Below are 13,327 nucleotides of genomic sequence, written 5' to 3'. Positions count from 1 at the left end.
CATCCCAACCGTCATTTCATCTTACCATCCCTCCTGTCACAGAGCCAACACAAATATTTGCTGAATGAAATAATGAATAGCTTCCTCCTTATAGCTGATCTCATAAAACACTATCAGGAAGCAATTACTCTCTGAACTCTGAGTAGACAGATATTTTTGAAGAGTGGGCAGGTATTTGAGGGGGATTTAACCTAGCAAAATACATCTGAGAAAAGCTCCCTATGAATAGTTCTAGGATTGCTAATATTCTAAGAATGGGGAGCCCACAAAGAGCTGAAAAATTTGATTTTTTTTCTTTTAATTTATTTCAGAGAGAGAGAGAGAGAGAGAAGAAAGCGTGAGTGGGAGGAGGGGGAAAGGGAGAAGCAGACTCCTCCCTGTGCAGAGAGCCTGATGTGGGGCTCCATCCCAGGAAGCTGAACCGAACTAGCCACCCAGGCATCCCAGGGCTTTTTTTTTTTTTTTTCTTGATTGGTTATTGTTTGCAACTTCACACTCAACCTTTGTCATCTGGTTGGCTCCTCTCCCCTTAAGTCCATGTCACTCCCACCCCTCAAAAAAAGGTGTTCCCTTTTTGCTTTGTTGTCTTGTTAACCACATTTTATAAAAAATAATTTTAAGAAAAAGATGCAGTCTCTCCTTTTAAATGGGATTTGTTTCCGGCTTCTATGAGGTTTCATGAAATCTCTAGAGCACTGAGCTCTGACCACATGAATAGTTTGGAAAAGATGAATTGCATTGGAGGAAGAAGAAAAGGCCAACTCTGGATTAGATTAATGGGGTTGACACATTTGTTATTCTTAAGGAACAAGCTGGGGGGAAAATGGTAAGATTCAAGCATCTTGTTAAGTTTATAGTGTTTGCTGACAAAAATGCGTGTGTCCTTCGACGTTTATATCAATCCAAATATTCTAGTTACTCCCAATGTGACAGAGGCTGGGCCAAGCTTAGCATAAAACAACCACTATGTTGTTATGATTCCGAATCCCATGTGTCAAAAAGGCCACAGTGAAGACATCTTGTCTCTGCTCCTCGACATCTGGGACCTCATTTGGGAAAACTCAAACTGCAGGGAGTGACTTGAGAGCTTGAGGCTGACATCATCTGAAGGTCTGTTCACTCACATGCCTGGCAGTCCTTGCTGGCTGTTGGCTGGGAACTCAGCTGGGCTGTTGGCTAGAATGCCACCAACACTTGGCCTCCCTATGTCTCTGCTTGAGTTTCCTCATGGCAAAATGGATGGGTTCTAAAAGAGAGCATCCCAAGACAACGTGAGCGAAGCTGTGCTATCTTTTATGATCAAGTCTTGGAAGTTAAACATAGTGTCAATTTCATCATAGTCATAAACCTCCCCCAGATTTAAGGGGAGGGAATATAAGCTACATCTTTCTACATCAGTTACACTGAGTATCAGTTAAGAAGAGAGGGAAGGGAGATATGGTGGCCATCTTTGGAGAATACAAGGTGCCATATATATATATATATATATATATATATATATATATAAAATACTTATATAGACACACTTATATTATATATGTAATATATATTTATTAAATAAAATACATTTAAATTTTTCTTATATGATAATGTGGAGGATAAAAACATCCCTAGCCCTTGAAATTTTGCTTAGCTTGAACAAAATTAATTAGTATCCTTTTCTCTGTAGACGGATGAGGGGGAAGAATTACACAAACCAAGATAGAGAAAGTGGGAATAATTGGTCAGTATACATACTTTGATAATAATGAGCCCTCCTTGAAACCTGAGAATATACTAAAACTAAACAAGGAGGCTTAGAATGAGTGGGAGAAGATGCTTGATCAGGTCAAAGCAGCCTCTGGGAGAAGCTGGGGGAAAAAAAAACCAAACTTGGTAAAAGTCAAGTATCAATGAACCAAGAAATCTCTCTGGAGACTCAGCCCCAAACTCACAACCGAATCCTTTGGCTTATTGTAGTGCTTATGCCTAACATCCTTTCTTCCCTCCCAGAGCAAAACTTTGTGTTCAGAAGACCCAAAACAAACACTCTTTGCAGCTAGCCCAAAGAGGTTTGTTTCTCTGCCCCATTTCTCCTCTCTTTTTCTTCTCTTGCTTTCTCTGGCACCCAACGCTATCCCAAGTTTAGTCTCAGCTCCAAAAAGGCCCATACTTCTAGGGAATTGCTGGGAGAACATGCACTTCCAGTTCATTGCAGTTCCATATTACAAATTTCTGTAGGTAGACTTAAGATGCTCTCTTGAGCACCAGGAAGTTCTTACCATCACCTGAAAATGTGTAGAGTGATAGAGGTCCTTCTTCTTGATCTGGCTGGAGTATTTATAAATTGTGGTACTAGGCAGAATTATGGCCCCTCCAAGATATCTATGTCCATATCCCTGAGACCTTTGAGTATGTTACCCTACGTGGCAAAGGACACTTTGCAGAGGTGATTAAGTGAAAGGTCTAGAGATGGAGAGACTATCCTGGATTATCTGTGTGGGACTGATGTCATCAGAAGGATCCTTTATGAGAGTGAGGCAGGAAGGTCAAAATCTGAGGAGATCGGATGATGGATGAAGAGGCCAGAGAGAGAGAGAAAGAGACAGAGAGGAAAGAGAGACAGAGAGAGAAAATTGAAGATGCTAAACTTCTAGCTTTGAAGATGTGGGAAACGGCCACAAACCATGGAAAGCAGGCAGACTCTTGAACCTAAAAAAGGCAAGGAAACATACTCTTCCCAGAGCCTCCAGAAGGAATCCAATCCTGTTGACCCATGTTGGGCTTCTGACACCCAAAACTTTAAGATAATAAATGTGTTTGTTTTAAACCCCTAAGTTTTTGGCAAATTTAGGTTTTGTTACAGAAGCAGTGGGAAACGAATATAAACAACTTACTTTTCTTGGGGCCATTTGTTTCAGAAACAATATGAGGTTTTTGGTGAAAGCTGCTTGGGAAAAGAAATGTTTCTTCAAATCTGTATGGATTGTCTTTGAATCAGTATGAAAGGAATTTAAATAAAGTTTTGCCTGGTGACTTCTAGAAGCTACACATGCTGATGTAGAGAAGAACAAAATCTGGTAACACTGTTTTAAAAACCACGAACTTTCCTCTTGCTTAGGATACAACTACTCACACAGAGCATAGCATAAACATATTGTAGGACACCTGGGTGGCTCAGTCATTAAGTCTGCCTTCAGCTCAGGTCATTGTCCCAGGGTCCTGGGATTGAGCACTGCATCAGGCTCCCTGCACGGTGGGAAGCCTCTCCCACTCCCCCTACTTGTGTTCCCTCTCTCGCTGTGTCTCTCCCTGTCAAATAAGTAAATAAAATCTTTTTTAAAAATTGTATTTGATACTTAACTTGTCCAGTTTGTTACAACTGGCCTGGATCATATTTATGTAAATGAAAACATGCTTAAAATTTGTCCAGAAAATTATTGACACTTCTGACTCCAGGTTGTGTGAAACAGTGACAAATGTCAAGTGTCAACACACTATTCAAATCTCACAAGTAATACTATGAAATTAGACATGGCTAAATGCTACAATCACCTATGACTAAAGAATAAGATCAGTTATTTTTCCATATTTGTGTTAGGGTATATAAATAACACTATTCTCTTGAGAATTGTCTGAATCCTGTCTCTATTTGTCCCTCCAGATTTACTTTGTTCCCTTCTTCTCCCTGCTCTGTGCCCTAGAAGGCTGGCTTAACATGGACCAACTCAATAGGGCCCCTGGGCTTCTTTGCCTACTGGCTTCAGACTTTGGCAGAGATTTCCAGCAGGTGACCAAAGGGAGTAAGAAGGGGGAGGTGGGAGTTATGTTCTTTCAACATCTTCCTAAATAAACTAGTACTCAAATCCTTCAGAATCTGCTTCCGGGGGATCCAATCTAAGACAGCATGATATCTAGGGATTATCCCCTTCTTTAGGCTGGACCCCTGCAATCTTGCTTATACTTCCCATAGCTGGCTGGACCCAAGCTGCACCCATCAGATTCTCTTTCCCTGGAATCTTGTACTAGAACAGAGGTGATCTCGGTCAGCGTCTGCAGGAGGCTGGGGCTCTCACATGTAAACTCAGGAGCTTTTGCAAGTGTACCAAAGTGTAAGAGAAGCAGAGAAAGCCAGTCTGCAGGACAGGGCAGGGGGGCTGTGCAAGGAGGCAGGGGAGACAGAAAGAGAGAGAGAGAGAGAGAAAAGAGGAGAATGGCTCACAGAATCAGAGACGAGACATAGCTCCTTATTCCAAGTTCCCTCCTTTCCTAATGTCCTCCTACACCCAGCTCCTGCTTCGTGAAGTATGCCAATAGAGACACAATATAGGCATAAATTTTCCATCCTCTCTCAAAGGAGCTCAAGTAACTTCTATAACATACCACCAAAGAATCAATTAACCCAGCAAGTCATCGGAAAATTACACTCACACTCCCAGTGAGTCAGAAGGTTCTGCTCTACTACCTTCCCTGTGAGATTTCCTTCTTGAAGGCCTGAGAGCACAATGATTGTTAATCTCCCCACAGGTGAATGAACAGGTCTTCAACTACCCTCCGGCATTCACAAAAGCTGGCCTAAAGACCTGGTTGGCAGGTACAGCAGAGCCTTTGTGGTCCGCAACAACCCAGAATGGAACAATTTATTCCCTAATTACCTAACTGGACCAGTGCAAGCACACCCAGCCGCCCAGATTTAGAGATAGGTGGCAGTAGGAAGAAATCAGAGAAAGACAAATATGCTGGGGCAGGAACAGACCGTGACACGAGTTTTGCAAGCTCCCCAGCTCCTACTTGCTGCCTGCTAGGGTTCTGAATCCTTGGCCTCCTGTGTTGACCACTGGTCTACTCAAATATGTGTGTATCATGGGCCACTGCCCATAGGATGCTATTACCGGGGAGAAGCAGTACCCTGACCAAAAGTATCCTTGTTCTACCAGCTGGCCAAAATTCACAAATTCTCATTACTGAGTTATTCTTTAGGTTAAGATACTATTTCCAGGGCGTCTGGGTGGCTCAGTTGGTTGAGCAACTGCCTTTAGCTCAGGTCACGATCCTGGAGTCCTGGGATCATGTCCCACATTAGGTTCCCTGCTGGGCAGGGGGGTCTGCTTCTCCCTCTGACCATCCCCCTCTCATGCTCACTCACTCTCATTCTCTCTCTTTCAAATAAATAAATAAAATCTTTTTTTTAAAAAAGGTACTATTTCCAGAATATCACTGCTAAGGCCCAGATGTACTGTGAAAGTACAGAGAAAAGACTGGAAACCTCATGATTACTTTGCTGTTCAGGGTAGGGTGGCAGTGGAAAGATTTTTTTTTAAATGCTTGTTGGTGATCAGAGAGAGATACCAGAAAAGGATTGAAGAAGGAAGCATTAAAGGACCTTCAACTCTGTTGGAATTAGATTCATTTGTTGAACAAATATCTTATTGAGTGGCTATGCTAGGCTTTGGGAATACAAAAGGCAGACTTCTTGGGCACCTGGGTGGCTTAGTGGGTTAAAGCCTCTGCCTTTGGCTCAGGTCATGATCCTAGGGTCCTGGGATCGAGCCCCACATCGGGCTCTCTGCTCAGCAGGAAGCCTGCTTCTCCCTCTCCCTTTGCCTACCTCTCTGCCTACTTGTGATCTCTGTCTGTCAAATAAATAAATAAAATCTTAAAAAAAAAAAAGGCAGACTTCTGCTTTTGTGAAATATACAGATTAAGGAGAAAAATGGATGAAGATCAAATAATTACTCCAAGGTAGTGGTTCTCAACTAGGGGCCATCTGAGACTCTCTGGAGACTTATTTATTTATTTATTTATTCTTAATCACAACTGGAGGAGTTGCTCTAGGTATCCATTGAGTGGAGGCCAGGGACTTGGCTAAACACAAGGCACAGAACAACTTCTCCACAGGAAAGAATCATCTGGCCCAGGATATCCGTGGAGACTTGGTTGATAACATCTGTACTAAGACAGTGATTCTCAATGTTTGGTCCCTGATAGGCAGCATCAGTAGCATCTGGGAACTCATTAGAGATGCAAATTCTTGGGCCCTACCCTAATGATTCATCATTTCTGATGAATCAGAAATTCTGGTGGTAGAAGCCAGTGTTCTGTTTTTAACAAGTCCTCCAAGGGACTCTGATGCACACTAATGTTTGAGAACCACCAAATGAAGGAATAAAGGAATCTATCATTACAAGTGAAAGCAATCCCCAAAAAACCCAATCTTGCCATTTGCGATGACGTGGATGGAACTAGAGGGTATTGTGCTGAGTGAAATAAGTCAGTCAGAGAAAGACAATTATCATATGATCTCTCTGATATGAGGAATTTGAGAGGCAGGGTGGGGAGTCGTGGGCGGTAGGGAGGGAAAAAAATGAAACAAGATGGGACCAGGGAGGGAGACAAACCATAAAAGACTCTTAATCTCAGGAAACAAACTGAGGATTGCTGAGAGGTGGGGTTGGGGAGAGATAGGGTGGCTGGGGGATGGATATTGGGAGGGTGTGTGCTATGGTGAGTGCTGTGAAATGTGTAAGCCTGATGATTCACAGACCTGTACCCCTGGGGCAAATAATATATGTTAATAAAATAAAAAATAATAATAATAAAAATTTTAAAAAGTGAAGGCAAATACTTTGAAGGAAAAATTTCTGTACCAATGCTACTCAAAAAGTGGTTTATCCACTATTGGTATCATCATTATAGGAGAGCTGGTTAGGAATACAAATTTCCAGGTCCCACTCCAGACCTGCTGAATCATGGAGAGATGTGTAGAGGCTAGATTGAGAAAACCACGGGGGCTGTTCTAAGTAATGAAGACTTTACATGTCAGGAAGTTGGAAATCTCTTGACTCTGGATGAGTCAAGTTCTGGCAATAAGCAGGCTTAGGTTGGAGAAACGATTAGAGGGAAACCAGATGGAAGGCTGTTGAGGTAGCGCCACAGCGTGTGAACTAAGACAGAGCCAACAGAGATAGAATAAAGGAAGTACATGTGGGAAAGCTTCAGAAGGAAGAGTGTACAGGCTGTGATGACTGATTGGATTAGCAGATGAAGGTGTGCCAGGAATTCTTCTGATTTGAAGTAACAAAAAATCCCAGGAGTGCCTGGGTGGCTCAGGTGAGCGTCTCCTTTCAGCTCAGGTCATGATCCCAGGATCTTGGAATCAAATCCTGTATCAGGCTCCTTGCTCAGCAGGAGGTCTGCTTCTCCCTCTCTCTCTCTCTCCCCCTAATAAATAAATAAATAATAATCTTTGTAAAACATCCCAATTTAGAGTGGCTTAAAGAAAGAGGAGTTTATTTTTTCCCATTTTGAGAAGTCTTAGATGGAAGCAACTGCTGCCTTTGTTTCATGAGTCAATAATATCCAGGCTGGTGTCTCTGATTCTCTTGGTCTTTTCTTTTTTCTTTTTTTAAAATTTTATTTATTTTCTCTTGGCCTTTTCTTAATTCTTGTCACCTCTGGTCACACAGTAGCTGCTGCAGCTCCAGATGACCTTGTTTGTGTTCAGGGATGGAAGGTGCAAATAAGGAAGTCAAGGTCTGTTCCTTTCTTTTTATTTATTTATTTATTATTTTACTTTTTAAGATTTTATTTATTTATTTTTCAGAGAGAAAAAGAGACAGAGAGAAAACAAGCAGGGGGAGCTGCAAAAAAAGGGGAGAAGCAGGCTCCCCGCTGAGCAGGGAGCCCAACAGGGAACTCGATCCCAGGACCCTGGGATCACGACCTGAGCCACGCAGGCATCCTTATTTCTTATTTTTTAAAGTAGGCTCCATGCTCAGCATAGAGCCCAACACGGGGCTTGAACTCACAACCCTGAGATCAAGACCTGAGCTGAGGTCAAGTGTTGGAAATATAAACCACTGGACCACCCGTGTGCCATAAGGTCTGTTCCTTTCAATAAAAAAAAAAGCAAATGTTTTTGTAAAAATCACTCCCAGATTTCTACGTATTGGCCAGAACTGCATCACATGACCACCTACTGCTACAAAGTAATGTGAGAAAGTGTTTAGCATTGGTATCTCTATGGTAGAGAAAGAGGTTGGGAATTGGTGTTAAGCCTTACAATCTACAGCATCTGCAAGGAAGGAAGGAGTAAACTAGACTTACTCCAGCTTGAGCGAATAAGGGGACACTGGCACTATTCCCTAGGATAGGAAAAACATGTGAAAAAGCAAGTTTGGAATGGGAAGAACATGGTGGCACCATAATTAAGCGTCTGCCTTCGGCTCAGGGCATGATCCCAGGTTCCTGGGATTGAGCCTTGCATTGGGCTCCCTGCTCAGAGGGAAGACTGCTTCTCCCTCTCCCACTCCCCCTGCTTGTGTTCCCTCTCTTACTGTGTCTCTCTCTGTCAAATAAATAAATAAAATCTTTTTTTTAAAAAAGAGAGAAATGGGAAGAACATTGTGGTAGATTGTCTACTGCAATAATTTCATCCACTGTTGTATATATAACCTTTTGCTCTGAGACTGCTGCTTCTATCATCAAGAAGTAGAATTTATTTCCACCCTTTGGACTAGGGCTTGGCTGTGTGACTTGCTTTGGCGAATGGGGCATTATCCAGGATAACACAAGCAGAGCCCCAAAAAGCACTTGCACATGGAGGTCTGCTCTCTTTCAGGTAGAACTGGAGCGCTGAGACAATAATGTGGTTGCGTAAGCCTGGTGAGCTCCATATAGGAGATCTGAAGTGCCCTAGCCAGGAACCAGCACCAACCACCAGATACGTGAGTGAGCCCATTTTAGACCACTGAGGCCAAGATAAATTACCAGATAACTGCAGCTGCATGAGTGAACTCTGGTGAGATAAGTAGAACTGCCCAGCTGAGTCCAGCCCCAAAATGCTCTTCACAGAAATGTAAGCCAATCAATATTCTGATCAATATTCTGGTGGAAACATCCCAGGAGCTAACTGAACTTTTTTTTTTTTTTTAAGATTTATTTATTTATGTATTTATTATAGGGAGAAGTAAACTCCCTCTGAGTGCAGAGCCCAACATGGGGCTTGATCCCAGGGCCCCAAGATCATGACCTGAGCTAAAGTCAGAGGCTTAAACTATTGAGCCACCCAGGTGCCCCGCTAACTGAACTTTTTGATCTGAACCTGGAGATAGAGATGTGGGCATTACCAAGCCTACAGGGAGCATGCATTTGAAGTGGTAAAAAGGGATGAGGTCGCCTGGGGACAATCTCAGGAGCACCAGTGAGAGGCGGAAACTAAAAGGGAAAGGACACAGGCATAGAGCTCACAAGAGGCCATGAGAGGAATTTCCAAGAGAAGAAAAGTATCAACAGTGCCATGTGCCAAGGAAGTATTGGGAAAGATGAAAACCGAATGGAGAACATTGGATTTGGTAATGAGTAGGTCATCAGAGATCTTGACCAGAGCAGTTTCAGGAGACTGTAGGGGACAGGGGTCAGGTTGTAAGAGGATTACAATGGATCAAAAAGTAAATGGCAGGTGGGAAGTAGACTGGCAAATAGAGAAAGGGGAGATAGCTTCATGAAAAGACACAGGCAAGGAAAGCCTGGAACTAACTTCCTTTTGTCTCTCAAGATAGGGGAGGCTTGGAAATGTTTAGAAAGGATTGGGACAGGAAAGATACTAAGAAAAGCTGTAATATCCACTGAGACTTGTTTCCTGAGAGGCAAGATTTATCTTAATCAGGAGAAAGCGTGCCACAAAACAAAGAATGAAAGAAAACAAATACCAAACTAGACGGCAGGCATTGTGGAGGTGAATGAGAGAGATAAGGTTGTAGATTTGGGGATGGGAAACTGAGTTACCCAGGCTTGATAGCATACATTTCCTCTGGGTGGCCAGAGATCCGAAAGCCAAGAAGACAATAGCCATGGAAAAGTAGAGAAGCTTTGAAGAAACCTCTATGGGTGTGGAGGAGGGAGCTGACCAGGCAACAGGGCAGGATTCACTGGAATGCGGAGATCCACCTGAGGCTTGATGATCACTTGTCTGGCGGCTCCCTGGAAGTCTGTGTGTAGGAACTAGAAATGTGAATACTGGCTCAATCAATGGGTTTCCTCCTAAATTTGTTCCCTGCAACACAAACTCTTTTTCGTTCTTCTGATTATTAAGTTTTACTGGGCACATGGCTTTCTTGATCAGAGATTACATTTCTGGGGCACCTAGCTGGCTCAGTCAGGAGTGCAACTCTTGATCTTGGGGCTATGAGTTTGAGCCCCATGGTGGGTGTGCAGATTATTTAAAAATAAAATCTGTTTTTTTTTTAAAGATTTTATTTATTTATTTGACAGAGAGAGACACACAGAGAGAGGGGACACAAGCAGGGGGAGTAGGAGAGGGAGAAGCAGGCCTCCCGAGCTGGGCTCAATCCCAGGACCCTGGGATCATGACCCAAGACAAAGGCAGGTGCTTAAGAGCTGAGCCACCCTGGTGCCCCTTAAAAATAAAATCTTAAAAAAAAAAGAAAAAGAAAGGAAAGATGGTCTTTCCAAGCTGCCCTTGCGGCTGATATGGCCATGTGACTAAATAGTGACTAATGGGATAAAAGTGTCAGTAAGTGTCTTTAAAGGACCAGGCATGGGCGTCTTTCTCTCTTCCTGTTTCTCACTGGCTGGAGTGTAGATATAGTCCTTGAACCCAAGAAACCATTTTGGATTATGAGGGAGAAGCCACATATTTAAATGACAAAGCAACAAGACAGAAAGGATCTTGGTCCCCAAAGATCATGGAGCCCATATATCAGTGCTGCTCTAGCTACTGCTGAATGTCATTTCCATGAAGAAAAATAGTTTACTATGTTTAAGTTAACTTTCTGTTTTATATAAGTGAAGCCAATTCCTTTTTTTAATTTTTTTTTAATTTTAAAGGATTTATTTATTTATTTATTTATTTATTTGAGAGAGAGAGGGAGAGTATGAGAAAGGGGAGGGTCAGAGGAGAAGCAGACTCCCCATTGAGCAGGGAGCCCAAATCAGGACTCGATCCCGGGACTCCAGGATCATGACCTGAGCAGAAGGCCATAAGTGAAATTCTAATTCTAAAGGTCATAAGTGAAGCTAATTCTAAATGTCCATACTCACTGCTCTCTTGGAAACCCTCACCTGATAGTCTGTGCTGATAGTTTGTCAATTCCAGATGCCTATGTATTTCTCTGGTTTAAGCTTCCATTAAGGTCTTTCTGAATGCCTACCTTTTGGTTTGAGCTGACAAGAGCCCTTCTTATTCAAATCCCTGGCCAAAGACTTACCATATTTGGGGCATTTCAGTTTATATTTTACTTCTGATTAAGTGGAAAACACCCTCAATTGCTCCTCAACTATTTTTAGCATTGCATTATTTTCACCATGCCATGGTGAAAAAAAAAGCCATGCCATCAATTAAGGAGGACACATGATGTAATTAGTACTGGGTGTAATATGCAGCTGATGAATAATGAAACTAATGATACACTATGTGTTAATTAATGAATGAAATAAGAATGAAATAAGAAAAAATGAAATAAGAAAAAAATAAAAAATTGTGCCATCATATGTTATACATTTATTAATTCATTTCTTCAATTTTGATTGATCACTTTGTATGTGCTTTGAAATGATGGACACCATGGAGGCCCCAAAATCAGTAAGACATGGGGTATTCCATCAAGAATGTGACAATCCAGTAGAAGAGAAGAATATGAAAGCAACTAACATAATGAAAATAGAAGTGAAGCAGCCATATTAAGCATGTTTTGGGGAAGTATGCAATATTTAAACTCTTTTCCTGAATTCACCACTGCAGTTGATAAAACTGGCATTAGAATTAGAATTTCCTGAGCCTCCATATTCTGGCCATAATATCACATTCCACCCTAAGCCATCATTCCATGTTTCCTAAAAACATCTTGAAAAACAAAATCTCACTTATCTAAAAGTTTCTTTCTTAAAAAAAAGAAAACAAGGACTGTGAAAGAAGGAGGAATTGATTTTAAGTTTATTCATTTGCTGGTCATTGTCAGGCCAAGAGGTAGATGTTGGGATAATATTGAAACAAATGATTGATGGGGCCTTGTCCTCATAGAGATTTAAAAAATTAATCTCCCATGAAAACATCAAATGCTAACTGTGATGAAAACACTTCCGAGGGGGATACAGGGTACCCAGAGAGAATAGAATGGGAGCATTGGTCCTTGTTGGGAAAAGCATGGCAGGGGCTGCGCTGGGGAGTGGAAAGGAGGTGAGGGTGGAGCCTAGCAAAGGCAAGGTGGTGTAAGAGGAGATGGGAGAGGTAAGCGGGCGCCAGACGACAGAGGCTCTTATAGACCACATTACAACTTTGGCTTATTTTAAGAGCAATAGGAGGCAAGTGAAGTGGTTTGATTTCAAATAGATCCATCTGGCTGCCAAGCAAAGAGTGAAATACAAGGGTGAGGAAAGAGTAGGAAGCGGTGAGACCAGTTTGGTGGCCACAGCCGGGATGCAGCTTGGATGAGGGTGTGTTGTGGGTAGAAGTAGACTGACAGGAGAAGTCTTCAGGAGGACTTAAGAGTGGTTTGGGGCTGGGACGGGAGGGAAGAGATAGCAAGTTGGTTGATGATATTATTCAGTGAGGTGGGAAGAAGACAAACCAGACTTGGGGATGAGAGTAACATGAAATGGGTCTTTCTTGAGTGTGGTTTTGAACATGCTGATCTTATGAAGCGTTTGAAGCACCCAATAGATGTCATCTAGATTCACTTAGAAGCAGGAACTGGGTGGGAGAGCGAGGTGAGCTACCTGTGGGTTGGTTCAAACTGAAGCCAAAGGCAGGAATGAGACCACCTGGTGGGTGGAGGGGGCGGGAGTGAGCGTGAAAACCACTAGGGCTGAGTGACCGGGTAGGGCAGCAGGAGCCCGCATAGGCGGGGGCTAAACTGGCTAAAGAAGGAGGAAAAGCAGGAGATGGTGGAGACTTGCGGGCCAATCGGGAAAGCATTTCTTTCTTTCTTTTATTTTTAAGATTTTATTTATTTATTTGACAGACCGAGATCACAAGTAGGCAGAGAGGCAGGCAGAGAGAGAAGAAGGGAAGCAGGCTCCCCGCTGAGCAGAGAGCCCAACGCGGGGCTCAATTCCAGGACCGCGGGATCACGACCGGAGCCCGGAGCCGAAGGCAGAGGCCCAACCCACTGAGCCACCCAGGCGCCCCAGGAGAGCATTTCTTTTCTTTACTTTTTAATTAATATATAACATATTATTTGTTTCAGGGGTACAGGTCTGTGAATCATCAGTCTTACACAATTCACAGCACTCACCAGAGCACATACCCTCCCCAATATCCATCATCCGCCACCCCATCCCTCCCACGCCCCTCCACTCCAGCAACCCTCAGTTTGTTTCCTGAGACCTA

The sequence above is a fragment of the Mustela putorius genome, unplaced genomic scaffold (genome assembly GCF_011764305.1).
Source record: "Mustela putorius furo isolate JIRA1106 unplaced genomic scaffold, ASM1176430v1.1 tig00000874_pilon_pilon_pilon, whole genome shotgun sequence".
Classification (NCBI taxonomy): Eukaryota; Metazoa; Chordata; class Mammalia; order Carnivora; family Mustelidae; genus Mustela; species Mustela putorius.
This window is presented reverse-complemented; position numbering follows the sequence as displayed.